At 35.6% G+C, this 27,518-nt stretch overlaps 2 long non-coding RNA genes across 2 annotated transcripts in view; one reads left to right on the forward strand and one right to left on the reverse strand.

Annotated features, from left to right (window-relative positions):
* Window positions 1-24,924, forward strand: part of LOC106558030 — a 33,004-nt gene extending 8,080 nt beyond the window's left edge. The window contains exons 3-7 of the long non-coding RNA XR_005381159.1: window positions 1,167-1,276; window positions 2,182-2,331; window positions 7,129-7,466; window positions 21,832-22,053; window positions 24,866-24,924. This is a non-coding gene — a long non-coding RNA (uncharacterized LOC106558030). The remainder of the gene's footprint in view (window positions 1-1,166; window positions 1,277-2,181; window positions 2,332-7,128; window positions 7,467-21,831; window positions 22,054-24,865) is intronic.
* The window catches only part of LOC119866727, an 83,821-nt gene that overhangs the window by 24,711 nt on the left and 31,592 nt on the right, over window positions 1-27,518 (reverse strand). The window lies entirely within an intron of this gene.

Here is a 27,518-nt window from a genome sequence, read left to right on the forward strand (position 1 = left end):
TAAGCTCTTAGGTTTATGGGGTCCAGTTTAATTCTAAATTATAATGTATGAAGTAATATACAGTATATATTTGTGGTTCAAAGTTCAGTTTCTTTAATAAGGGCATATAACTTTAATAAATGTTATTGTTAGGGTAAGTGGTAGATAAAATGTGTATTCATTATATTTTTTTCACATCTGTGTATGTTTGAAAATTTCCATAATTAAAAAAAGGAACATGCTGTAGTTCACAAGGTTAAACTGTCAGAGGCAAAGCAAATTTTGTGGAGTTTGAATTTTGAAATTATCAAAAGGATATTAAACTTTGTTTGATGTTATCATGTCATGTTCTTTGACATCCTTTTAAAAAAATTTTTCTTGTGGGTGTGTGCTCTGCATGTCATTCAGTCAAAGGCATAGTGTCAAGAGATCTTTTCTATAAAAACAGTAAAACTCTGGGCACTTAAATCAAGTGATGGAGAAGGAACGTGGAATGAATTAAAACAAGGAAAACCTAGGGTAAAAATCAATTCATTATATAAAATATATGCAGGTCTAGATATTTGCGGATTTAGATAGGTATGTTATTTAAATTCTGTTCTTTATTTTAAATAACTTTCCCTTTTGTGTTTCCTTAAAAAAAACTGTGACAACCTTGAGAAAATTGACAAATTTTATTTTTTCACTTAAAAAGTTTTTAATATTTATTAAAATTATAAATTTAAGGAGAGTTAAATTACACTTTTGCAAATTTAAGGAAAATTAATGGAATTATAGAAGAGTACATTGCAATTTAATGGTGTCACCATTAACGGTCTTTTTTTTTTCTTCAAGTAGATGTATCTATTTGATTTTGTATCTACTGTAGCAGATTGTGGTGCAGGTATAATTTTTTATATATTGCTAACAATTGAATGGAGAGAACCAACTCAAACTGGTCTGTCTCTTGGTACTTCTTTAATATTGTATTGTAGCTCATTGCACTATTAGAGTCAAGAAGAATTTCTCAACTTGTCCTCTGATCTGTCAACTTCTAGTCCTTTAAAATGAAACTCCAGGGGCAATCCTATTTTAACTAGGATGAGAGATAAGTAGTTTAGGGTTGCAATTTTATTTTCACCTGCAATGAAAGCATAATGACTCAGTGTTTTCCCATATATCTCTTTTATTTATTTATTTTTTTAAAGTAGACTCCATATCCAGCATGGAGTCCAGTGTGGGACTTGGACTCACGACCCTAAGCTCAAGACCTACGCTGAAACCAAGAGTCAGATGCCTAACCAACTGAGCAACGCAGGTGACCTCCCCCATATATCCTTTCAATAATATACCATGAGAAAAATTACAGACTCTATACCTGCCACTAATGGGAAATACTGATTCTCTCTCTTCCTAGCCCTGGATGTTCAATACCATTTTTCCATATACATCTGTCATGGGAGAGGTTTTGACATCTACTTTTATTTCATGGGACATATTTTTTCCAAGGACATATTTTTAAAATCCAGTAATAATAATTAGAATTATGTCTTCTCTTAAAAGTTTCTTCCACAATATAATGGATCTCAGGATAAAATTCTTGATCTATGGAACAGAAGAAGTTAGCTCTTAATGACCTTCTGATTTGGTCTTTCCTCTGAGTCCTGGAATTACACCTATGTGGTTTTTTTTTTTTTTTTTTTTCTTTTTTTCTGTATGTGTGTAAGACAAAACCTGGCCTTTCTCTAATACTTTTTCTTATTTTAGGCCAAGTTCTCTAAAAATTTACTCTTTAAATGCAACTAAAAGTCACCATATTTGCATATTATATTTTAAACTACTACCGGCTTATTTAAAATATATATGGAAGATTTTGTTGAAAGGGCCAGTATTTTGTAATATTAATAATATTTTACTGTTTTAGAAAGAGGCTAGCTAGCAATGTGTCTTCCATAGACCTTTGTTTATCAAAAAAGATGACCTTCTATTGTCTCAAGTTATATGAATACATTTACTCTTGTTCAAAACAGCAGCACCTCAATTTTCACTACTGAAAATTCATCATTGATTCTTAATTTGGGTATCCACTGACTGTATCATTGACAAGGTTCCTTTTTGTTTTCCTTTATTTAGTAAGTCATCAATTCTGACATCTTTTGCTGTATTTTGTTTTAAATCAATCTTTCCTTTTTAATTCCAAAGTCTTTTTTTGTCTTTTGTTAGTTTCCCCAGCAGCAGGGTTTAGAGCTGCCTTAGGACCAGGGGTCTCTCCCTCCCCAGGAAGCTACAGAACATGCGTAAAAGCAGCAGCCAGAGGAAAGCATGAGGATTTGGTGGCCAAATAGATCCATCTTTGAATTCTACTTTTACTTGGTAAGCTTGTTGAGAGGAGTAAATTTATTAATATATACAAAGATCTGGTACACTTTCTTGTTGGTATTCAAGAAATATTATTTTCTGTCTCTTTATTTCTGGCCACCATTTCTTCTGAACCATTTTAATATTCATATTTTTGGATTTAATTAACAAGTAAAGTATTTGGGAAAATGCCCGTCATATAACATCATTCAACAAGTATTAGTATTAAAATTATTACCCTTGGGATCCCTGGGTGGCTCAGTGGTTTAGCACCTGCCTTTGGGCCAGGGCATGATCCTGGAGTCCTGGGATCCAGTCCCACATCGGGCTTCCTGCATGGAGCCTGCTTCTTCCTCTGCCTTCATCTCTGCCTCTCAATCTCTCTCTCTCTCTCTCTCTGTCTCTCATGAATAAATAAATAAAATCTTAAAAAAAAATAAAATAAAATAAAATTATTACCCTTATATTTCCATCTCAACTTTTCCTTACTCCATTTCCTGTGAAGTAGTTTATGCTTAAATGTATTTATTGTTCTCCTCTGAATATATGCTGAAAATGTTCTTGTTTAGGAATTGACTTCTTTGTTATAGTTCTCAAGAGGCTAGGGTCCTAAACTTGAAAGGAGAGGGGAAAAAAGGTAAGTGAGCCACAGCATTAAATAATAAGAGAAAGTTGGAATGGAAAAAATGAAGCTATATTAGCTTTATTTAGATAGTATTTAAGAAATACAATTTTGGGGATGCCTGGGTGGCTCAGCGGTTGAGTGTCTGCCTTTGGCTCATGGCGTGATCCCGGGGTCCGGGATTGAGTCCCTCATCAGGCTCCTCGTGGAGAGCCTGCTTCTCTCTCTGCCTGTGTCTCTGCGTCTCTCTCTCTTCTCATGAATACATAAAATCTTTAAAAAAAAATACAATTTTTGAAGAGCGATGTGCACTCAATAATGAATTGTTATGATATTGATATTTTTAGACTCACTATTTGGCCTTTTGACTGATCCATTGTATTAATAGTACATACTGGTGTTTGACCAATTTAACAGTAATTGAATGTAACATGATGCATGAAATCTGCTGTGTGATTACCATCAAGATACAATTTTATTTCATAAATGATGAAGTTTTTTGAAATGGGAACTTCACATTTCACCTTGAGATAAAATATGTAGTCATGTTTCACTGCAGGTAGCTAGATATATTGTTCAAATACATTTTGAAGAAAAAGGATAAATCATGGCCACTTGTGTGTTCATTAAGTTATATGAAGTTAACAGAAAATACATCTTATTTGATATCAGTATATTCTTGAATATCCGCTCTAGGTAATATTAGTTACATCTTTTTATATCTTTTGATCCATGCTGGCTTTTCCCTTCCCAAGTTTTTTTTCTATATAAGCTTTTGTCACAGAATGACTTTCAGCATTTGATTCCAGTCTACATAAAATCCACTCTTTAACCAGAAATGTTGTATTAAAAATGGAAAGTAGATATACAAAGTGCCTTATTGATCCTTCTACATATTTTTAATATTCATTCAGTTTACTATATACGCATGCCATGTAAGTATTCTCACTTGAAAGGATCTCATTCCGTCCAAGAGCTATAATTACAAATTTGCAAATGATTCCAAAGACTTCTGGATCTGTGCTACCAATATAGGTCTTTTTCCTGAATACCATGGTCTGCGTTCTAAACTGCCTATTGTTCCTTGCTACAGACCTTTAAACAACAGTTATGAAGAGCTGAACTCATTAACTTTCCTCCACACAAATATTTTTTTTAAATTTTTTTTAATTTGTATTTATTTATGATAGTCACAGAGAGAGAGAGAGAGAGAGAGAGGCAGAGACATAGGCAGAGGGAGAAGCAGGCTCCATGCACCAGGAGCCTGATGTGGGACTCGATCCCAGATCTCCAGGATCGCGCCCTGGGCCAAAGGCAGGCGCCAAACCGCTGCGCCACCCAGGGATCCCCCTCCACACAAATCTTAATGAAAGGCATCACCACCCATATAGTTACATACTTTCTGAAAAAAACTGGATATCATCCAAATGCTTCCTTCTCCATAAACAGACCCATAGCCAGTCAATCACTGCATCTTCTCAGTTTTACCTCTTTAACTGAATACAGTCCTTTCTCTCCATCTCTGTAGCCCTACCACCTTTTAGGCTATCAGTATCATCTACCCCATTTATGGCAACAACATCCTATTTTGTTAGCCTGATTCTTGCATCAATACAAATGCGGGCACAGATATTTCTATCGTGTCACCCTTGTGCCTAAAACGTGTGAATGGCTTCCTTGTGCCCTAGAATTAAACTCCTTAACCTGGGTCACAGTTTCCTTTATGATCTGGTTCCAATTGTCTACTCTAGCCTCACGTCTTGAGTCTTCCTCCCAGCATTCCCTGCTGCAGTTCCACTGAACCACTCCCAATTCCTGGAATAGTTCATTCACTATCCTGTTTCAGAGATTTTACCCAGCCTGATTCTTTGCCTGACACATGTCTTTCTCTACTCCATCTTTATTATTCTACCTTTGTATTAGTTAGGGTTCTTTAGAGAAACAGAATCAATAGAATAAATATGGTATAAATTCCAATCTGAGTCCAAGTCCAAATGAAGCAGAAGAAAACCAATGTCCCAGCTCAAAGACAGGCAGAAAGAATGAATGAATTTTCCTTTACTCTGCCTGTTTCATCTCTTGAGGGCTCCAATGGATTGGATGAGGCACACTCAGATTAAGAAGAGCAATAGGCTTTATTCAGTCTCGAATTCAAATGTTAATCTCATTCAGAGATAGCCTCACAGACACATCCAGAATAATGTCTAATAAAATATTTGAGCACTTTGTGACCCAAGCAGGTTGACAAAATTAATCATCACCCTTCTGGTCTCATTTTAGATATCCCCTTTTCAAGAAAAATTGCACACCCAACCCCCAAATCTCACAAATCCTGATGAGATTGCATCTTTACTCTCTCCATAACTCACTGTCTTTCTCCATCCTAGCACCTACCACATATCATCACTGCCTGCTTACTTATGTCTCACACAAGACTCCTAATCCTGTGCATCCTTACCTCTGTAATTCCCGCTTTAGGAGTTAGGAATTACACTTTGGTACTTCGGAGGTGTTCGTGGAATGTATGAGCGATTCTATTAACCTTTAACTTGAATTCTTACTAACAGTAAAACAATATAATTATTTTTGCCTGTTCACTTATATAAAACTAACATTTACTCCTGGCCAATTATGGCTGAATATATATGTAACAACATTCAATATTCTGGTTTCATTAACTTTCCTCTGGGATTTATATACTAAACCCACTAAATCTGTGGTTTAGATATTTTATGCTGATTAAAATTGTGGCTACCTTGTTAGAATTCTCTTTGTTCCTTACCACCAGGGAAAAGGGCATTCAATTTAGCTGTTTCAAATTAGAAAGTAGCATAGGAAAGGAGCAGAGGCTTTGGAATAAAACAAAGTCCAGGTTAGACTGGTGCTGGTTGCCTTTATTCTTAGTTATTGGCTTCTGTATATTGAGTATCTAGAAAAATACTGGACACAAAATAAGTTATAATAATTGCTAAATGAGTCAACTTTGATAAGTTACAAAAATTATTTTAGACACAGTATTGTCAGATGAACTAGGGAGACCCCAGCCTCTGGAGCTTCAACCCAGTACCTCCCAAAGGTGTAGCCTAAGGTTCTTGGTCTTGTCACAAGAAATAATTCAAGGACATCACAGTGGATGCGTGACAAAAGCAGCAAAGTTTTTTTTTTTTTTTTAAGATTCTAGTTATTTATTCATGAGACACAGAGAGAGAGAGAGGCAGAGGGAGAAGCAGGCTCCATGCAGGACTCGGACTCCTTCCTGGGACTCCAGGATCACACCCTGAGCTGAAGGCAGATGCTTAACCCTGAGCCACCCAGGTGTCCCAGCAGGAAAGTTTCTGAAAGGGAAAGTGCACTCTAAAGATTGGAGAATGGGAGAGCTCAAGAGTGAGCAGAGAGTTGCGTGCCCTGGGGGTTGGGTTTTTATCTCTTATTGACAGCCCTTAACTAGGGGACAGAATGTTATTGGGATTGGGGCAAGGATGCAGAATTTCATACTTTTTCTTTTTGATTCATCAGGGGGTTCCTGTCGTGGCACCTGCCATCTTGGGCCTGTCTGGTCTAATCCAGCTTCTTGTGGACTGCTGTCAGGACAGGCCTCTGACTTACTGAACCCCTGGCCATGACTTCCTCTTTGCTGGCCTCTGAGTGTCCTGTTAGACCCTCGCTAATTGCCCACCCCAACAAGAGGCTTCTCATTTAGGAAGTGACAGTAATGGTATTTGCTTCAGAAAGATTTTAAAGACTAAACTGAGCTGATACACTCAAATTGAGTACAAAATAGGGGCAAAACGAAAGTCTCTTGTATTTCTTATTTGCAGAGCATCAGAATATGTGCAAATGTGTTTATAAGTGCAAAATGTTTTCCCATCCTGCAGTCCCCAGTCATACACTTTTCCCCTTCATTTTTAATAACTTAATATATGCCAAGCATTATCTTAAGTGTTTTACATACATCATTACATTTCATTTTAATAAAGTATTGGTGTTCTCAGTTGACAAGGAAAGTCTCATTTCTTAAAGATTCAATAACTGCTCAAGGTTACACCAGATAAGCTGTGGGGTTGCAGAGACTACACTGGCATCTGGGTTTATCCGATATCAAAATTCAGTGGTCATAACTGTTTGATTTTAAGACAAAATAAAGTCTGAGTCCATTAAAAGTTCACTTCTTTCCCCTTCTTGTCCTACAGGGTCAGTGTTCTATTGTTCTGTGTCCTCTACATTTGCACATGCACAGAGAGTATAGTGTTTAGAGAAGCATGGTAGGGACAATTTAAAGGCCTTTCTACCAGGCGTGAAAAGATGCTTGCTCCAGCTACTCTTGGCTCCTTCGCATTTATATTGACGTCCTCACCATCCCCACAAGTGGGCATTTGTACCCTGGGCAGAGCTGGAACAAGGCCATTGCTACTGCAAATTCCTCCCTGAACAGACTTTGGTCAGACTGTACTGGAGAATTTATAATGGGAAGGTTGTTCGTCTTTCATTCATCGTTGAGATCCAGAAAGACCCACCTGGCTACATTCAGGTAAAGGGAAAAAGCAAAGATGAAGCTTACCTTACATTTCTATACTTCTCTCCCCACTGTTCAGCTCAATATATAAATTGTGTTCCTAAGTTAATTTTCACTCCTTATTCCTAATACAAGATGATGTTCTTCCACTTGTATTTGGGAAGATTTCCCTTCCTTTCTCTTCTCAGATTTACTTCCATAGTAATCATCCTCTCATTCTATCACTAGTGTCTTTTTCCTCATTGTTATTGCCTTAGTCTCCCTATCTATTTTCGAGAATATTCTTTTTTTCTTTCTGTAATAAAGATAACAACTAGCACTTTGTCTTGATTCTGATTTTTCTCTTCATTATCATCTTTTCTTTTTCAATTTGAAGCAAGTCTTTATAACATTGGGTTATCTTAATTTTCTCTCATCACCTTCCAAATTCTACAATTTAAATTTTGGAAAAAAAATTAAAATTAAAATTAAAATAAAAAAAAACATAAATTTTGGTGAAAGAGCCCTACTGAGATATTTCATTGAATTAAAAACCATAAATTGAATTATATTTATTACTTTATAAATTAACTGAATGATACAAATGGATTCCATTGGTTCTAAACTGATATTTGATATGTTTAAATAAGCATTTACAATGAACTGTATTTTATCTTGGGTGAATCAAAGCTTTTCTCTGCAGTTAGTAGAGGTCATCTTTCAATACTATGATATGAACCCATTTACAAATGAGTCTGCTTTTTCACTCAGGGTTTTATAAATTGATTTTTATAATAAATTTATTTAATTATAATAGGAAGATTCTTAATGATAAATGTAAATAATTTAAAAATTTAAATATATGAGTACCAGTTAGCTTTGTTCTTAATTACTGTACGTTCACAGACACACAGACACCATTTTTTTTTCGGATTCCAACTCATATAAAATTTAATAGTAGTTTGACCAATGTGATGAAAATTATTCTATTTATAATTACTTTGAATTTTTCGGAAGAACTTTGAACACTCGGTTCCTAGTGGAAATTAACATTTTAAAGATTACAGTGGCAGAGAGTTCAGCAAAGCATTTGATTACTTTTTAGCCTCCAGAAGCTGCAGGATTGTATTTATTTAAATGTCACTGTTTTGCAAAAACTTTTAGTCTCTCTCTTCTTTATCTTTTTATCTTTCATCTGCGAGTGCTTACATAATATAGCCAGTAAGTGTATTTTTAGAAGTGTAACTATTTTTAACAGATGTACTCATTAATTTTATTGTTCTATATTTACATTAGAGATTAATATGTTTGCCTGAATGCTTGGCAGATTAATATCTCTTTAACTTTATGATTTTTGTTTTAAGCACTGGAGAGGTCTGTCATTGACAAAACTGAGCTAATGTCGGTGATCTTATTTTTCAGAATTTTTTGTGACATTGAAATTTTGAAAGAATGATCATATATATAGAGTGGATGATAATGGTAGAAAATGAGGCTTCATTTATAAGAATTACACAGTGTATTTTTTATTCTTAAGTCTAATAGATGAGAAGATTCAAGCCATTATTCTGTTTCTTCCATAATTTTTTTGCTGTTTTAAAAACTCTTTATCATGTTTATTCCAATTCTAAATTCATTTAATAACAAAATCAACCTAATTAAATTGTTGAAGGTTAAAATTAAATTCCACTTCAATATTATTTACCTTGGAACACTATGAGTTTCTAAGTGCTTAATTAACTCAGTTGTGTAAGGGTTAACAATCAGAAATATATCCAGGTCATCTAAGTCATACAATTGTCAGTTGTTGCTAGGCAACAGATATCAAGTTTGGCTGATGCATGTTTCTAGGCAAAGCTTATAGTGTGAAAAGAAGAACAAATTACATGACACCTGCGTTTGTGTTGTTATGCTTTTTGAAAATAAAGTTGTATTTGGAGGGAGACGAAAAAGCCTTGACATTTATTATGCACATCGTCTTTCTTCCAAATGTCAGAACTGTATCTTTTGATAGTTAAGTGATAAGGGACAATAAATTAAAATGACAGCTGACATTTTATTTCTTATGTGGCTTTAGATATGGGTCTTTCACCTAATTCCATTCTTGTCTATTGTCATCTTGTTAATTAATTTTCTAAATTCATTATGATTGAAAAGAAGCTGCAAATCAAAATTAATTGAAATATAATTAGTTTAAAACATACACATTTCAAAGCCACTGAGGACAAGAAATGCAAATGATTTATACTACATGATTCTAGCACAACACCAAAATATGTCACCAGTAATGGGAATGACGTTGACAAAGAGACTACATTTTAGAATCTAGTGTGAAAGTCTAATTCATTGCAAATGACTTTTTAAAACTACTATTTAGTATTACATATTACTTGATTAATTTTTATTTTCTGATATACATAATGCTAGAACCTACCTCCTAGCTATAAATTCCAATGGTGTTAGTTCTTCTTTCTCTCATTTTACTCTCCTTCTTAATAATCAACATAAATAAGGAGTAGGTGAGAATTTTGGTTTTGGTTAAAGATAATGCACTGCAAATAGACCAAGAGGTAAAAAACTGAAATTATCTATTAGATGGCCAGGAAACAAAAATACATTGTCTAATCATTTGTTTTCAAACATAATTTTTAAAGTATATATTTCAGAGATCTGATTTCTATTCCTCAAATGAGTTGTGGCACAGATCATTTAAAAAATATATTTTATTAATTTAGTTTTTCATTGGGAAAATTTAATTCAAAACTTAACAAAACCAGTATATTTCTTTGTGGTTGGATACAGTCTTTCACAAATTAAGAGATTTTCCAGTGAATGCTCAGTTGTTGGTATGAAATACAAACAGAAAATATATATTAAAATTCAACATTTTTACAAAAGAGAATTTTGTCAAATTTTCATCTAGAATTATTGTTCTGGTGCCTCTGATTTCTACTATTAGATAACAGAACTTGGAGAACTTAATTGAAATAAAGTATATAAGGTAGATAAGCCAGATGGAATTGTTTTTTTTTTTTTTTTTTTTTTTAGCCAGATGGAATTGTATAGTGACAGCCATTTAAGAAATTAACTAAAAAATACTGTAATTTTCTTTCCAATTCATACCAAACTTTCAGTTTATATACACTTGAATTTTGTATTCAGTGCACAGAACAGACACCTGCTTAGTTATTATAGTCTTAAATAACTGAGCCCGAGATTTATTTTAACTCTTGGGAAAATCATCCAAGGAATATATCTTTATATTCTTCATGTATAAAGGATTTCAGACATGAATTTGCCAGTGATCAATAACAGAAAATAATTATAAAGTAAAAATATATTATAAAGCATAAGTTATTTACAAATATTTCTAACATAAAGAAAATTGTGATTATGCTTCTCATGTATTCTCTATGCAGCAGCTTTTAAAATATGTAACCTTGTTCAAGATCAAACTGCCTAACACTTTCTAAAATAAAGAATATACTCAGATAAATATTGTTACCAGGTTTTAGAAATGTTTCAACATGTTATGAAATAAGCACATTTAGAAATCAGGGTTGTTATAAATTGAGGACTAGATTGCTCAAAAGGTGATGCTGCTTTCAAAGCTATATCTCTTAAAACCATTATGCTCAATTTTCTTTTACTTTTTGACATCCAGAAACAGAGACAAGTCTAGATGAAAAGAGTTTCACTTAAAAGGCAAGAAAAAAAATCTTTAAAGAATTAGTATAGATGCTTGATGCTTTAATATGAATTTCTGGGGATATTTTGTAGTTAGTGTGGCTAATTCCCCTTTGTTCATTTCTTCTAGCTCTCTTCCACATCCAGGGACATGTGAAATCAATGGTTTCAGATGTACAGAAGAAAATCAAACTATAACAACCCTGTCCCCTAAATTGCTAACCACAGTTATCTATATTTTAATAATAAGACTTTTATTAATATTGGAAATACTTCTTGTCTTACAACATCCACTGAGTTGTTAAGTCCCTAACTGCTTCTTCACATCCCATTTCCTTAATAGATCACCTGTATAGAATTTTATGGACATTCTAAGAAATGTTATAGACTCTGTAGTCTTGGACTGAAGTGGAGGAAAATAATACATTTTTGTTAGGTCAATCAAATCATGATATCCATTTCAATTATTTCATAAAGCGTATTTTGGTGCAGCCATAATAGAATCTTCCTTTTGAGACATACTTTATTTTCGCTCAACCTGTGGACATAATCTTTTAAGAACTGACAGCATACCTATATCAGATAGTAAACAATCCCATTTATACAGAAGATTTCCAAACCTGATTTGGAATATTTGAATGTGAATCCTGGAATTACTGAGAGAGACTGGTCCAAACAGGTGGCCTGCTCAGCTATGAGTAGGACAATAGAAGAAAACATGTATAAGATGAAAAAAAATAAACACTCCATGAAACCATTAGTGTGGCTTGTAGTATACTTGAACATAATTCAATTATAATTACATTACAAAATAAGTATGAAATAAGATCATAGGTGGTAGAAAAGCCTTTCTCAGGATACAGAGCCAAGAGTCTCAGAGTTCTTATTTTTCTTAGAAAAGGAACTGTATCTGTGGATTGGAGAAGGAAAAGGAATAGAGAAGAAGAATGGGACATTTATCAAATGCCTTCCGCTTGATAGAAACTCTTCTAGATGTACGTTATGCCATTTCATATTTATAACCCAGTAAGTCAGGGAATGTCATCTCCAACAGTTATATGAGGAAAAACAAGAAACTTCCAGGAACTATGTAAGGAGAACTTTTTTCTACAAAACTTTTTAAACTGGTCTCCAAGAGAGAAGGTATTAGAACACAGCTATGTCTGCCTGCTAGGCCTGTGTTTATAGCGGCTGCTGAACCTGAAATTAGCAGCGGTAGCAGCACCTGTAGCAAAAGATCCATCATTATGTTTCTCATTTTACAGCTTCCTGATAGATGCTGGAAAAGAAACCCTCAGTGATGCAGCTCAACTTTACATAATTGATTAGTGCTCACTTTGGTAGCACATATACTAAAATTAGAAGATAATTGATTATTTAATGGAGGTTTTGACACATTATTTACGTTTATTTATGTAATATATTTTGACACATTTTTTAATGGAGGTTAATTCTTAGCTTACTTTATTGCCTAAATCTTATCTAAGACAATACTTACATTGCAGATATACAGGTGATAGTCTGAGTGTGTTCATTTTACTAAAAGAAAATAAATTTACTAAAAAAAATGTTGGTGTTACAACAATATATTCATGTTAGAACAATAGTTTACACGTTTGTGCTTTCAAACTTATGTTTGAATGTGACTCACTGTAAGAAAACTATACTTACATCACCAACAAACACATACACACAAATTTATAAAATAGTACTTTATCTTAATTATATGGAATGCATTTTATATCCCATCCCATCTCATCCCATCCCATCCCATCCCATCCCAATTTATGCCCTGACAAAATAGTCTACCACTTAAAAAAAATACAATGGTTATAGACACACTGAATTGATTTCATAGCACAGTATGGGCCATAATTTATAGTTTGGAAATTACTGATTGGAAGGTATCAGATAAAGCTTCTGGAGAATATAACTTTACACTATAAATGTGGACCAAAAAAAAAAAAAAAAAAAGTAAGGGGAAGGTAGCTAACAAAAAGTAGGAGATGGAAGGCAGTGTATAATTGTGTTCTGAGCAGAGAAAACAGAAGGTATGGAATCTCACCCAGAATTGGAAAGGAGTTTGGTGAGTTCAGGAAACTTGAGAGAAGAGACAGTGAAACTGGAATATATTGGTAGAGCACAAGGGTGATATGAGTGAATCTATATGCATATGACTTGAAGCTATGTAGACCATATTAATAATATTTTGAAGGATGCTGTTTGAGGAGTGAATGGTGTTGACTTGATCAGGTTGGCCTTATGAAGAAGTCAACCTGAAGGTGAGATAGGGAAAATCTGAAGAAGGGCAAGAGTGGATATCTGAAGACATTTAGGAAGGAGCTGTTAGAGTAGACTGGGTGAAAGATAAATTTAGTTAGATCAGCGCAGAATGATTGGAGGGAAGTAGATGAGATAAAGATATATTTGGAGAATAAAAACAAGAGAATTTGGTGATGGATTGGTTATGGAGAGGCAGGTGAAGGAGAATGATGGGTTAAAGACAATAGTAATAATTTTAAAACATGTTATAATAGCTACTGTGTGTCAGATATTTTCCAAGCAATTTATATGTTAAATTTGGCTTTCAAACATTTCTCTGAATCTAATACACATTTTTAAAAAAATCTATTTTGTGTTATCATATACACACATTTTTATTTATTTTATTTTTTAAGTTTTTATAAAGATTTTATTTATTTATTCATGAGAGACAGAGAGAGAGAGAGAGAGAGAGAGAGAGAGAGGCAGAGGGAGAAGGAATGCAGGAAGCCTGATGTGGGCCACAATCCCAGGACTCTGGTATCCTGCCCTGAGTCAAATGCAGATGCTGAACTGCTGAGCCACCCAGGCATCCCAACACACGTTTTTATGAAACAGCATGTCACATATTGTTGGCTTAATAATGAGGTAAAGGCTAGTGCTATAAACTAAAGAATAATGGAGAAGTCTTTTGAAGAAGAAATATGGGGATGATGAGTTTGATGTTGAGTTTGATCATGAACTTTAGATGTTTCTATGTGGATCTGAGCTCAGAAGAATTATTTGGACTATAGATAAAACATTTGGGAGTGATCAATGCATAGATAAAAATTAAAGCCTATGGGAGGGCAAGATGGCAGAGGATTGGGGGTCCTCAAATCACCTGGTCCCAACAACTTACCTAGATAACTTCCAAAGCATCCTGAAAACCTATGAATTCAACCTGAGATTTAATGAGAGAACAGCTGGAACACTACAGAGAGAAGTGTTTTCACTTCTAGCAAGAGTGAAACTTAGGTCATAGTTGATATTCTTGACTCAGCCTGCTCATGCAGCTACTCTGCATTGAGAAAATGAGTAGAAGGAAGAACTCACCACAAAAGAAAGAATCAGAAACACTACTCTCTGCCACAGAGTTACAGAATTTGAATTACAATTCGATGTCAGAAAGCCAATTCAGAAGCACAATTATAAAGCTACTGGTGGCACTGGAAAAAAGCACAAAGAATTCAAAAGACTTCATGACAGCAGAATTTAGATCTAATCGGGCTAAACTTAAAAATCAATTAAATGAGATGCAATCCAAACCGGAGGTCCTAATGATGAGGGTTAATGAGGTGGAAGAAAGAGCGAACAACATAGAAGACAAGTTGATGGCAAGAAAAGAAGCTGAGGAAAAAAGAGAAAAACAAAAGACCATGAGGAAAGGTTAAGGGAAATAAATGACAGCCTCAGAAGGAAGAATCTTGTTTAATTGGGGTTCCAGAGGGTGCCGAGAGGAACAGAGGGCCAGAAAGCATATATTTGAACAAATCCTAGCTGAGAATTTCCCTAATTTAGAGAGGGAAACAGGCATTCGGATCCAGGAGATAGAGAGTTCCCCCCAAAAAATCAATAAAAAAACCATTCAACACCTCGACATTTAATAGTGAAACTTGCAAATTCTAAAGATAAAGAAAATCCTTAAAGCAGTGAGAGACAAGAGATCTCTAACTTATATGGGGAGAAATATTAGATTAACAGCAGACCTCTCCATAGAGACCTGGCAGGCCAGAAAGGGCTGGCAGGATATATTCAGGGTCCTAAATGAAAGAATGCAGCCAAGAATACTTTATCCAGCAAGGCTCTCATTCAGAATAGAAGGAGAGATAAAGAGCTTCCTGATAGGCAGAAACTGAAAGAATATGTGACCACCAAACCAGCTCTGCAAGAAATATTAAGAGGGACTCTGTAAAAGAAAGAGGAAGCCCAAAGAAATAATCCACAAAAACAGGGACTGAATAGGTATTACAATGACATTAAATTCATATCTTCCAATAGTTACTCTGAACATGAATGGGCTAAATGATCACATCAAAAGACACAGAGTTTCAGACTGGATAAAAAAGCAAGACCCATCTATTTGCTGTCTACAAGAAACTCATTTTAGACTTAAGGACACCTCCAGCCTGAAAATGAAAGGTTAGAGAACAATTTACCATTCAAATGGTCCTCAAAAGAAAGCTGGGGTAGCCATCCTTATATCAGATAAATTAAAGTTTATCCCAAAGACTGCAGTAAGAGATGAAGAGGGACACTATCTCATACTTAAAGGATCTATCCAACAAGGGGACCTAACACTCATGAATATATATGCCCCTAATGTGGGAGCTGCCAAGTATATCAATCAATTAATAACCAAAGTTAAGACATAGATAATAATACACTTATACTGGGAGACTTAAACATGGCGCTTTCTGCAAATTACAGATATTCTAAACACCACATCTCCAAAGAAACGAACTTTAAATGATACACTGGACCAGATGGATTTCACAGATATCTACAGAACTTTACATCCAAATGCAACTGAATACACATTCTTCTCAAGCGCACATGGAACTTTCTCCAGAATAGATCACATACTGGGTCAAAAATCAGGTCTCAACTGGTACCAAAAGATTGGGATTGTACCCTGCATATTTTCAGACCACAATGCTTTGAAACTTGAATTCAATCACAAGAAGAAATTTGGAAGAAATTCAAACACGTGGAGGTTAAAGACCATCCTGCTAAAAGATGAAAGGGTCAGCCAGGAAACTAGAGAAAAATTAAAAAGATTCATGGAAACTAATGAGAATGAAAATATAGCCATTAAAAATCTTTGGGATACAGCAAAAACAGTTCTGAGAGGGAAATACATAGCAATACAAGCATCCCTCAAAAGACTGGAAAAGACTCAAATACACAAGTTAATCTTGCACCTAAACGAACTGGAGAAAGAACTGCAAATAAAACCTACACCCAGCAGAAGAAGAGAGTTAATAAAGATTTGAGCAGAACTCAATGAAATAGAGACCAGAACTGTAGAACAGATCAACAAAACCAGGAGTTGGTTTTTTGAAAGAATTAATAAGATAGATAAACCATTAGCCAGCCTTATTAAAAGGAAAAGAGAAAAGACTCAAATTAATGAAATCATGAATGAAAGAGGAGAGATCACTACCAATACCAAGGAAATACAAACGATTTTAAACACTTATTATGAACAGCTATACCTCAATAAATTAGGCAATCTAGAAGAAATGGAGGCATTTCGGGCAAACCACAAATTACCAAAACTGGAACAGGAAGAAATAGAAAACCTGAACAGGCCAATAACCAGGGAGGAAATTGAAGCAGTGCTCAAAAGCCTCCCAAGACACAAAAGTCCAGGGCCAGATGGCTTCCCAGGGGAATTCTATCAAACGTTTAAAGAAGAAACCATACCTATTCTCCTAAAGCTGTTTGGAAAGATAGAAAGAGATGGAGTACTTCCAAATTCGTTCTATGAGGCCAGCATCACCTTAATTCCAAAACCAGACAAAGACCCCACCAAAAAGGAGAATTATAGGCCAATATCCCTGATGAACATGGATGCAAAAATTCTCAACAAAATACTAGCCAATAGGATCCAACAGTACATTAAGAAGATTATTCACCATGACCAAGTGGGATATATCCCCGGGATGCAAGGCTGGTTCAACACTCGTAAAGCAATCAATGTGATAGATCATATCAACAAGAGAAAAAACAAGAACCATTGGATCCTCTCAATAGATGCAGAGAAAGCATTTGACAAAATACAGCATCCATTCCTGATCAAAACTCTTCAGAGTGTAGGGATAGAGGGAACATTTCTCAGCATCTTAAAAGCCATCTACAAAAAGCCCACAGCAAAGATCACTCTCAATGGGGAAACACTGGGAGCCTTTCCCCTAAGATCAAGAATACGACAGGGATGTCCACTCTCACCACTGCTATTCAACTGCTATTCAACATAGTACTGGAAGTCCTAGCCCCAGCAATCAGGCAACAAAAAGAAATAAAAGGCATTCAAATTGACAAAGAAGAAGTCAAACTCTCCCTCCTCGCAGATGACATGACACTGTACATAGAAAACCCAGAAGACTCCACCCCAAGATTGCTAGAACTCATACAGCAATTCGGCAGTGTGGCAGGATACAAAATCAATGCCCAGAAATCAGTGGCATTTCTAGACACTAACAATGAGACTGAAGAAAGAGAAATTAAGGAGTCCATCCCATTTACAATTGCACCCAAAAGCATAAGATACCTAGGAATAAACCTAACCAAAGATTTAAAGGATCTATACCCTCAAAACTACAGAACACTTCTGAAAGAAATCGAGGAAGACACAAAGAGATGGAAAAATATTCCATGCTCATGGATTGGAAGAATTAATATTGTGAAAATATCAATGCTACCCAGGGCAATTTACACATTCAGTGCAATCCCTGTCAAAATACCATGGACTTTCTTCAGAAAGTTGGAACAAATCATCTTAAGATTTGTGTGGAATCAGAAAAGACACTGAATAGCCAGGGGAATATTGAAATTAATAATAATAATAATAATAATAATAATAATATTAAAAGTTCCTTCTGGACTTAGATACATGGTTGTTGTTTGTGGCCTTATGAAAGGTGATCCCTATGATGGAATGTGTGTGGGTTGTAATGTGTGACTTAAACAAATTGTATTTAATCTATGATTAGGTAAATTTACAAGCTAACATGATTTTAAGGCAATGTTTCCATTTTCAGATAGTTAAAGGCCTAGCTAAATTAGTTTGGCCTTCTAAGTCTGAGGGTGGAACTTTGTCAACTGTGGAGACTACTGTTCTATCACATTAAGATATGCAAATGAGAAGACCTGCAACACAATGAGAAAACAGTGAAGTAAGGAGGGTCTTCTAACCACACTAAGAAAGTTTTAAGGTAGTTGGAGAATGAGGAGGAGTTGGAGACATGGAGAGTGGAGGGATGAAGAGAGAAGAGGCTGTCACTGTAGAAGATGTACATATACTGGGCCTCCCTCTCCTTTCTATGCTCATCAAGCTGTAGGGTTTTCCCTGGTTGGAATGACAGCTGCATGAGAGCAAAATAGAAGTTGATATTTTTCTCAGTTGCCCTAGACCTAGTCTCTGAATTTTCAGAACACAGAAAGGTTGCTAATTGTGTGATGAGACAGATTTTCAGGTTAGAGTAGATAGAAGACAGAAAAAAAAAAAAAAAGTAAAGTACTGAAGACTATTAAAAATAGAAAACTCCTTAAAGAGGATTTCCCATGAAGAGAAAAAGCTAGGTTTGACATCAAGGAATTCCCTGGATGAAATTCAGAACTGTCCTCTGTACATAAAGGGCAAGGAGAGACTGAACAAAGAAACAGACCCCTCCAGACTGGTAAGTTTAATATGCAAGGGAACTTAACATAGGAGGTTTGTCTGGAGTAACTGCCAGATAAGCAGATCTCTGCATCTGCCCACCAGGATCTTAGAAGTTTATGTAGAGGCCTTAATGGGATTCAGTCATGTAGACATGGTCTCAGTAACACACTGCTTCTTGATGTTGCACCCTTGATATGGCTCCTAGTGTTAGAACAGTGGGCAGAATGTAGAATGTACATCCCAAGAACAGAGGAAGGGGTAAGGAACCTCCAAGTTGCCTGGATCCACCTTGATAGTCAAACAGCAGTCACATCCTCTGCATGCTCTCCTCCTACAATACCTCATGTATCATAATGAGGGAGAAAGTGGGAAGAAAGGGAGCCATTTTAGGTAGGCTTATGGATACGGTGGTGTAAAGTTGGGTTGGTTATCTTTGAAGGCTTCTACATTCTCTGTGAAAAAATAGATAAATGGGGATTCCAAGATAATCTCTTGGGAGAAAAAGAAATGGCAAGGAGGTGAGAGAGTTTACAAGAGAAACCTAGCAGAATTTCTAGGCAGGATAGAAGTCCCAATTTAGTTTTTCATAGTTTTAATCTCCTTGGGTGTATGAATTTTTCCCTTAGCTCCACAGCTTGCACAGAGGAGAGATAGATGGTTGGCTAGATGCATCCTGGATTAGGATATTGTGAGAGGTATAACCAAAGGTCAACAGGGAAATTATGTTCAGAGTATTAGCAAAAGGGTGAGTAACCTAATCAGTCACACGCACTAATTGGTAGATTGGAATTACACACAATGATTTCTAGTGCAAAAGTATCTATCCGAATTTTTTAGTTCTGAATTCATCTGGATGTGGACCTCCCATTTCAACTGAGGGTAGAAAAACAAATTTGACAATTGAAGTTAACTCAATCTTGTATTAAACATAGTCTCTGGGAGCAACTATTCCATTAATTAAAGTTCAAATTATTTTCATGAATATTTCTCATCATCTAAATGTGTCTTGCCTTCATTTCTTCTTTCTCAAGTGGCCTGTTGATAAAGGAATTCAACACCAGTTGGTTGGGGGAAAAGGACAGTTAAGTCTACTTTTTGTCCTTATTCTCCTCATTTTCTCTCTTTCCTTGGCTACTTTTCTCAATAGTTAGAAATCCTTACCTTGTGTCTTGTCTGATAGGAATGACTGCCACATCACATCATTCTTTATGCAGGAAAAAATTATGAAAAGTGGAGCTGCTATACCAGGAATAAAGTAGAGGTGTTGATGGATTAATGGTCCCAGTGTGGTAAGAAAACAGATGTAGCAGAAGTGGTTTAGGAAACAAGATGGAAAGAGAGGAAGATGCTCTCAGGGAGGATGGTATCTGGATTTAGTATTCCAAAGCTGGGAAAGTTTTGCACATGGCAATGTCCAGAATATGGCCAAAGGAGTTGTTAGATGAGATAAAGTAGTGGTCTTAGAGACCACAAGGTGGTAATGAAAGACTGGTGTGCCCTTTGGGTCATCAACTCTGACTTGGAATCATCTAAGACAAGCATAAGAGTTGAAATGAAGATTGAGGCCATGATCCAAAATCTTCAGTTAATGAGGCAAGTATTCCAGATGGCGGTGGTAAATGGATTTTAAATGCTATTTTCAGTACAGACTCTGATCACCCTAGAATTATAATATTGAAGGAAGAAAATATAGTATAGATGCTTTGTAACATTAGTATACAAAAAGTTATCAAAGAGAACAATATTAGAAGTTTCATGCCAAGACTTGCCAAGGAAGATATAATTTCTGATGTATTCTAAAAGATTCTTCAGTGTTCCCCAAAAGTTACTGTGGCATGGGGTAAATATTTTCTTCTAAATATATATATCAGGTAGGAAAACTATAGATGAGTAATTGGATGAAAGGTACCAATACCCTTCCCTCCTCTGCCCCTTTGCCTCTAATTTGGTAATTACCAGATTTGGAAGTCACCGCTGATATTGCCAACAGCCATGTCTGACATCTGTTAGCATTTTACGTAACAGAATAGGGAAATTAGTTGTGAAAGCGGTCACTGTCATTTTCTTGTATTTTGATCAGAAAGTCATACTGAAATATCCTTGGTCAAAAGGACTTTGCTGAAAATGATTTCCAGGTATCTCACCCTACTGATTTGGATGTGAAATGCAGGAAAGCAGTGGGCGTTGAGAGGGGACTAAAGAGAGAGAGAAGTAGATAATTTCTGGTAAATGTCAACTGGAAGAGGCTTTGAAATCCACTGTTTAATTGTGATTAACTAGTTAAGCACTTGATTTAATTAGTAGTTGCTTCAATTAGAGGCGAATTTGGTGGGTAGTTTTTTTTAATTTCCAAGGCTTCATTTAGTAGCTAGGTAAATTTTATCTTTTATAAAATGCATTTGCATGTAAGACTGGTTTCTTCAATTGCTTTTTCATAAGGAATTCTAGAACTGACACTTTGAATAAAATTCCATATTATGCAAAGCAGTCTTTTTTAAAAAATATATAAACGAAACTGTTCTGATGAATTCACAGTTATCATGTGGTCTCTTTATTTACGATCTTTAGAATTTATGCTGTTCTCAGAAATTATACCTTATTACATGGCTTATTTTTTTTTAATGCTAAAGGTGTTACCTAATTACAGTATAATTAAATGTAATTTATCAAATAGAAATAAAGACAAAATCGGTAATCAGAGACTCTTGCTCCATTCATAGATATTCAGTGGAGGTGTATCGTGTAATTAGTTTACCAATGTTTACTCAAGAACAAGTAGAATAAAATTGTCATCATTTTTCCTTTCATCATCTGACAGCACACTTGGAATTCATTTGCATAGCTTTACAATGGGAGTCATTACCCTCATCACAGATCTACTGTTGTGTAACCAGCAATGAAAAAGTGAAGTTTCTGAAGAGTTTAGAGATAAGAAGATGGGTTTATTGTCAAAAGAAAGAGTTCAAAGTTTCTTTTTTTTTGAGGGGAACAACTGATGTTAACACAGTTCTCTTATGATCTCAGGTTTGGCCACATCTCTGAGGACAGAGTCTGTCTATTCCGACACATAAAATGAAGTCAGAAAGACTACTGACATGACTTACAAAGGAGATGCCCTGAAACTGGTGCTGGAAACTTGGTCCCTCATCCATCAAAAGCAATAAAGGGATTCAAGATGGAGAGGCTGGGCAGTGGGAGATAGATTCTTCAGAGCTGCTGTGCTCTGTGTCCTTCATGTTCCCCAAGGTAGAATGTGTGTGTGTGTGTGTGTGTGTGTGTGTGCGCGCGTGCGCGTGTGTGTGCTTATGTGTTTTGGGGTGGAGGATTATTTTCTTGTCTCACGTCCATGAAGAGACAGTGCATGAAAATCTCATGGAGATCTACATATGTGTATCTGTGGTTTGGAGAACACAGAAGCTAAAGCAGGAACTGCCTACCAAGCAACTAAATGAAAACAATGCATTTGGGAAATACACTCACACCTATATTGCCTGAGGTGTATGTGTCCAGTGCTTTCTTTTTTAACAAGAGAGCTACATTCATCTGTATCATCCACTCTTAAAAGAGAATTCCCTTCTTAGTTAGCAACTGTCAAACTGGCTTGAGTTCAGGATAGGGAAGCACCACTGCCCCACTTCTCCATTTTCCCATCTTAGTCCTTTTTCTACTCTTGGGTTTTTTAATCCATTTATAGTAGTGGTCTCTTTTAATCCATTTATAGGGTTTGAATGCATGGGCATTGGGGTCACTTCTGACACGTGAGAAGTACTTGCAGTTTTCTAAATATTTTAGACTTCTATTATGTCATCTGTAAAGTGGAAAAGAATGTAGTGCCTACCCCACAGAGTTACTGTGAAAAATCAGTGTGTGTAATTAATTAGCTCAGTGTGTGGCACATAGAGCTAAATAGATGTTAGCTATTATAAAGTATGCATTAAAAATGGATATTCTCTCTCCAGTGTCCTGGTGCTATCCTAAAATGTAGATTCAGGAGTATCTCCTCTGAACTTAGTTGAGAGTCTTGTGATCTCTATTGTTGATATTTTAAATTTTCAAATGTTGCTGAGAGATGTCTGCGTTGAGTAGCTGAATGATACAAAATGGGAAGTCTTATATTCATCATTCTGGTTAATGGGAAGATGCAGTAGAGACTCCTGCATAAAGTCAGGGAAATATCCCTTTTCATGAACTGAGTTGGCAGAAATAGCTCTCTGTGACTACCAAGTGTTCTCACTTAAATGATTCATGAAATGACCAGCAGCATCAGTTCCCTGGAACCATTATGGGTCCTAGGTAATTAAATGGTGTCCCTTAAAGAAGTCTTCCTCCCTCCCGAATCTTGCACTGCAAAATTTTCCAATCAGCCATTTTCCTCTGCAATTCTTTTAGGAATGGCATTCATTCCAGGGGTCTGAATCCTGGTATCCTTTTAGCATCCCCTTCTTAACCTCATCCTAGCCAAAGCTCAATTTTTCTTCCTCCACAGCCGCCCCCCCCCCCCCACCACAATAGAACTTGGTGAGGCATTGAAAAAGACCAGATGTTAACAGCAACAAACATGTTTTCATTCCTGGAGAAATAAAAGGAGCTAGTTCAGGAGGCCATGGGTTTTAAAGCCATAGGTTTCCTATAGTTAAATGGAAAAAGGAGACACTTTCACACAATACCTTTTACTTTATGGATCAGATAGCTTTACCTGTTGCAGAAAAGAAGTAAGAGAGGGAGAGGGAGGAAGAGAGTAGGAGAAAGAAAGGGAGAGAGAATCCTATTTCTTATTACATATATGCACACGTACATTTATAAGTAGCTAGGCAGCTGCCCCCCGCCTCATGCTAGGCTCTGTGCTAAGTGCTTTCTTTCTGAATTAATCTTGCCTATGATCCTAAAAGAGTGGTATCAGGTGTTAGGCATATACCAAGAAATCATGCTTCAGAGGAATTAAATACTTTACTTCAGTTATCATAGCTAAGGAAGGGGTGCAAACATAGATTGTCTTATTCCAAAGCCCATGCTCTTTGCACTCTACCCTGATACCTCTGTTTACTCAAGTTCAGTTAATCTTTATTCCTCAAGTAGAAATAACAAAAAATGGGCATTCCTCTGGAAAAAGTAATAGTGATTTCATACAGGTACTCATAGCTTTTCCTGAAATGAATTTTCCAAAAGAAAACGGGAAGGTACATTAAAACACCTAGAAAGAGAACTATAAATGTGGTCCACTTCATATTATGGTCTAAAGATTATATCTGTTGGTGTGTATCTGTTTAATATTGAAACATATGAAACACAGTATTGCCAGATATAGAACCCCCTGTATTCCCATACTTGGAAAGGAAAAATAATTTATGAGACTTCTATCATTGAACTGATGTGTTATATGCTATTAGGCAGATATTTCATTCAATATCAAGTAAAAACAGTTGGCTCAATAGAACCTTTTAAACCTTTAACTACCAATCAGTTTTTCTTTTTCTTTTTTCCCAAAAAACACTGTACCCAAAGTTTCCATGTACCTAAATGTTCCAAAATTTCATTTTAGGGACATTATTTCTTAGATCATGAAAAATAAGTTATTCCTTACTACTTTATCATTGAACATTGTTATATAAATTTTAAGCAGAAATTTCAGATGCAAAGGCACATTTAAATGGCATTTAAAAACCAAATAGGACCTGTATCTTTGCACTGTTTTATGCTTAGAGCATGAAAATTAACATTTCTTGTCTGCAGTTATCAGATGTTTTTACCCAGAAGGAACATGAGTTAATGGATTCTTATCCTACTTTTCAAAACTGCAACTAAATAAATAGTTGTTGAACTTAAGGAATGGTAATCTGGGTAATATTCCACTTTCTCCCAGGGAACTATCAATTGCCTATGCTTTTTTAGATAGAACTAAGTGAGTTTTTTGTTTTGTTTTGTTTTGGTTTATATAATTAGAAACACACAGTAAAAGAATATAATGAAATTTACATGTGTAAATTATCTTCTGTCTATTGTTATTTCTAATCTATATTCTTCTTTTTTTAAATAAATATTTCATTTATTTATTCATGAGAAACACAGAGAGAGAGGCAGTGACATAGGCAGAGGGAGAAGGCTCTGCCTTCTTGTGGGGAGAAGGCTCCTTGTGGGGAGACGGCCCAAGACTTGATCCCAGGACCCCGGGACCATGACCTGAACCAAAGGCAGATGCTCAACGTCCATATCACCCAGGTACCCCATCTAATCTGTATTTTTCTTGTACCTAAATTGCACAGGCATTCGGTCTTGTCTGTTGTGGATATTCATGGAATAAATCCAGAGCAAAATCTAGATAATCTATCCCTGGTGTACATATTGCAATATATAACATTAGACAAATATCTATCATATCTACCCTTATCCTATAAAATGTAAACTTTCTTAAGATGTCACTATCTCTATTATATTCTGAAAATATTTTTCTTTATATCTTATCAATAAAATTTGCTGTCATTACCATTTTACTGTTTAACATAAATGAGGAATGTAGGAGAAACAAAGTATAATATTTTTATTGGTAATAGACAGCTTGTACACTGTCTAGCAGAACTCATTTATTTTGATTTATATCTTTTTTGCTATTATTAAATATCTAAACAATTTCCTATATTTTGCACTTAATTTTACAATTCTCTTTTCTGATTTTTTGCTGACCAGAGGAGTATAGGGACTGATGATGATGGGACATCATGAGAGTAAGGAGACTGGGTTAGAGCCATCCCTATTTCATCAAAAAGCCAGGGAATGGCATTTCCATGTGAATGTTTTCCAGAATTTTGAGAAGATACAGAGATACTGCTATGGAGAGAAGTTAATTTCTCCCAAGTTAAAATGAGTGTTTTACCTAGGAGTCTTTTCCTTTGCATATTTAGGCTAATGTGTTTACGTTTAAGATCTCTTTCCTTTCAATATTCATGTTTTGGTTTTAGCACTTTTTCCCCAGAGAAAGTAGAGAGAAATTGCTGCAGTCCACTTTCAGTTTAACATAGGATTTAGAAATACTGTAAACCAGAAACTTAAATCTCAAAATATTGCAGATCAAGCTCAGCACTCTCTGTGGGAGGGAACTGGGAGGTATCTGTTTGAAAATGAATGGGTGAATGGTTATGGCCATCCCTCCTCTAGACCAGAAACTCCAGAAGTGGGGTCTGGGGCTTTTTTCTGTTTGTGTCCAGGACAATTTGGAGGCTCACCCCTCTCAAAGTAAGCATTCCAACAGACAAGTAGGAGAAACCAGTAAGTGAAAGGAATGTCACAGTGTGAGTTAACTCTAGCTTTTGTTTATTGTTCCACTTTGCTCTAAGAGCATACACTATACTATTTTTACAAAACTTGAAAGTAACCTAATTCGTTGGAATGGGCACTGGAAACTAATCTCCCTCCTCATGGATTTCTGTCTCCCAAATTAGAGTCAAGGTTAAAATAACCCAGTGTTGATCATCATACAGTTTAAGGCTGTCTAGACAAGGTAAAAATGTTCTCATGAGCGGTTTTGCAGACAAGAAAAATACAGGTTTGTGTGAATTGCTGGCTCAACGCTTTTGTGATATGATTACAAAATGAGGACAATGATTTTATTTCTTTATATTTTACAGCAAGTAAAATGAGTGAGTGAAAGCCATTTTATGGAATCTGTTCCACAGAGCAGGAGTCTTGCCCAGAGTCCTCTGTGTTCAGGATGGAAGTAGAAAAAAAAAAATCTAGGTGTGATCAATTCTAACTTTAATGTACAGGCTCACTCTCCCTTTCAGCTCATCTATTATCTTTTTTTGTTATCATGCTGTGGTGGGCTTCTTCTGCTTTGAGTTCTTTTTAAATAAATATATATTTTTTTGAGTGGAAAATTCTTTGTCTCAATTTTCATCTTCTTCACAGAAAATTTTCATTTGCTTTTTTATTCTTATTTCTTTCCTTCTATGTACTAATAGTTTTTGACATAGATCCTGTGTTGGACCTTTTTTGATTATGTCTCAACTTGAAAAGACATGGGATCTTTTCAGATAAAAAATCTCTAGGAGGGTGTGCATGTATGTGCATGTATGTGAACACTCGTGTACATGAGCTACAGGAACTCTCTGTTCCTGGGTCATATGTATAAGTTAAGCAATCCTTTCCTGTACTTCACCTGACCAAGACAGGCAGTGTGGGGCTCTCACTTGCTCTCCTTCACCTGCAGCATGGTTGGTTGTAAAACCAGACAGCCTGTTCTATATCTCATTCAGGCCATTTTCCGATCCAGTTCTTGCCACATGGCATCCATTGGCTAATGTTGGTTATTACTGTTATTACAAAGTTTCGTGTGTTTTCGTATTATTAGTTTAATGACTTTTTAAAGCATACCGATTATAAGCTGTCACTGGGAATTGTATACATTTAGAATGCCAAAGTTGTTGTTTTGTTCAGGGCCTTTGTGCAAAAATTAGGTCCCCAAATATTCAGAAATAGTGTTTCCTTGAATAAAATTGAGGAGGATAAATTTATTCAATAAAATACAATTGAATAATTGTAACTGAATTCTTTATTTTTTAGAGATGAAAAGGTCCAGTGACTGTTTTTTGAAAGGTAGCTCATAGGTTCCTGTGGGGAAATGCTAAGCTTCTATAGCTAAAGAATAGCTGTTATATATTTAAAGTTACTTTCTCTCATCATATCTATACATGGTAACTAATTGAATACATCAGAAGTAT

This window comes from Canis lupus, chromosome 29 (assembly GCF_011100685.1).
Source record: "Canis lupus familiaris isolate Mischka breed German Shepherd chromosome 29, alternate assembly UU_Cfam_GSD_1.0, whole genome shotgun sequence".
In the NCBI taxonomy this organism is placed as follows: domain Eukaryota; kingdom Metazoa; phylum Chordata; class Mammalia; order Carnivora; family Canidae; genus Canis; species Canis lupus.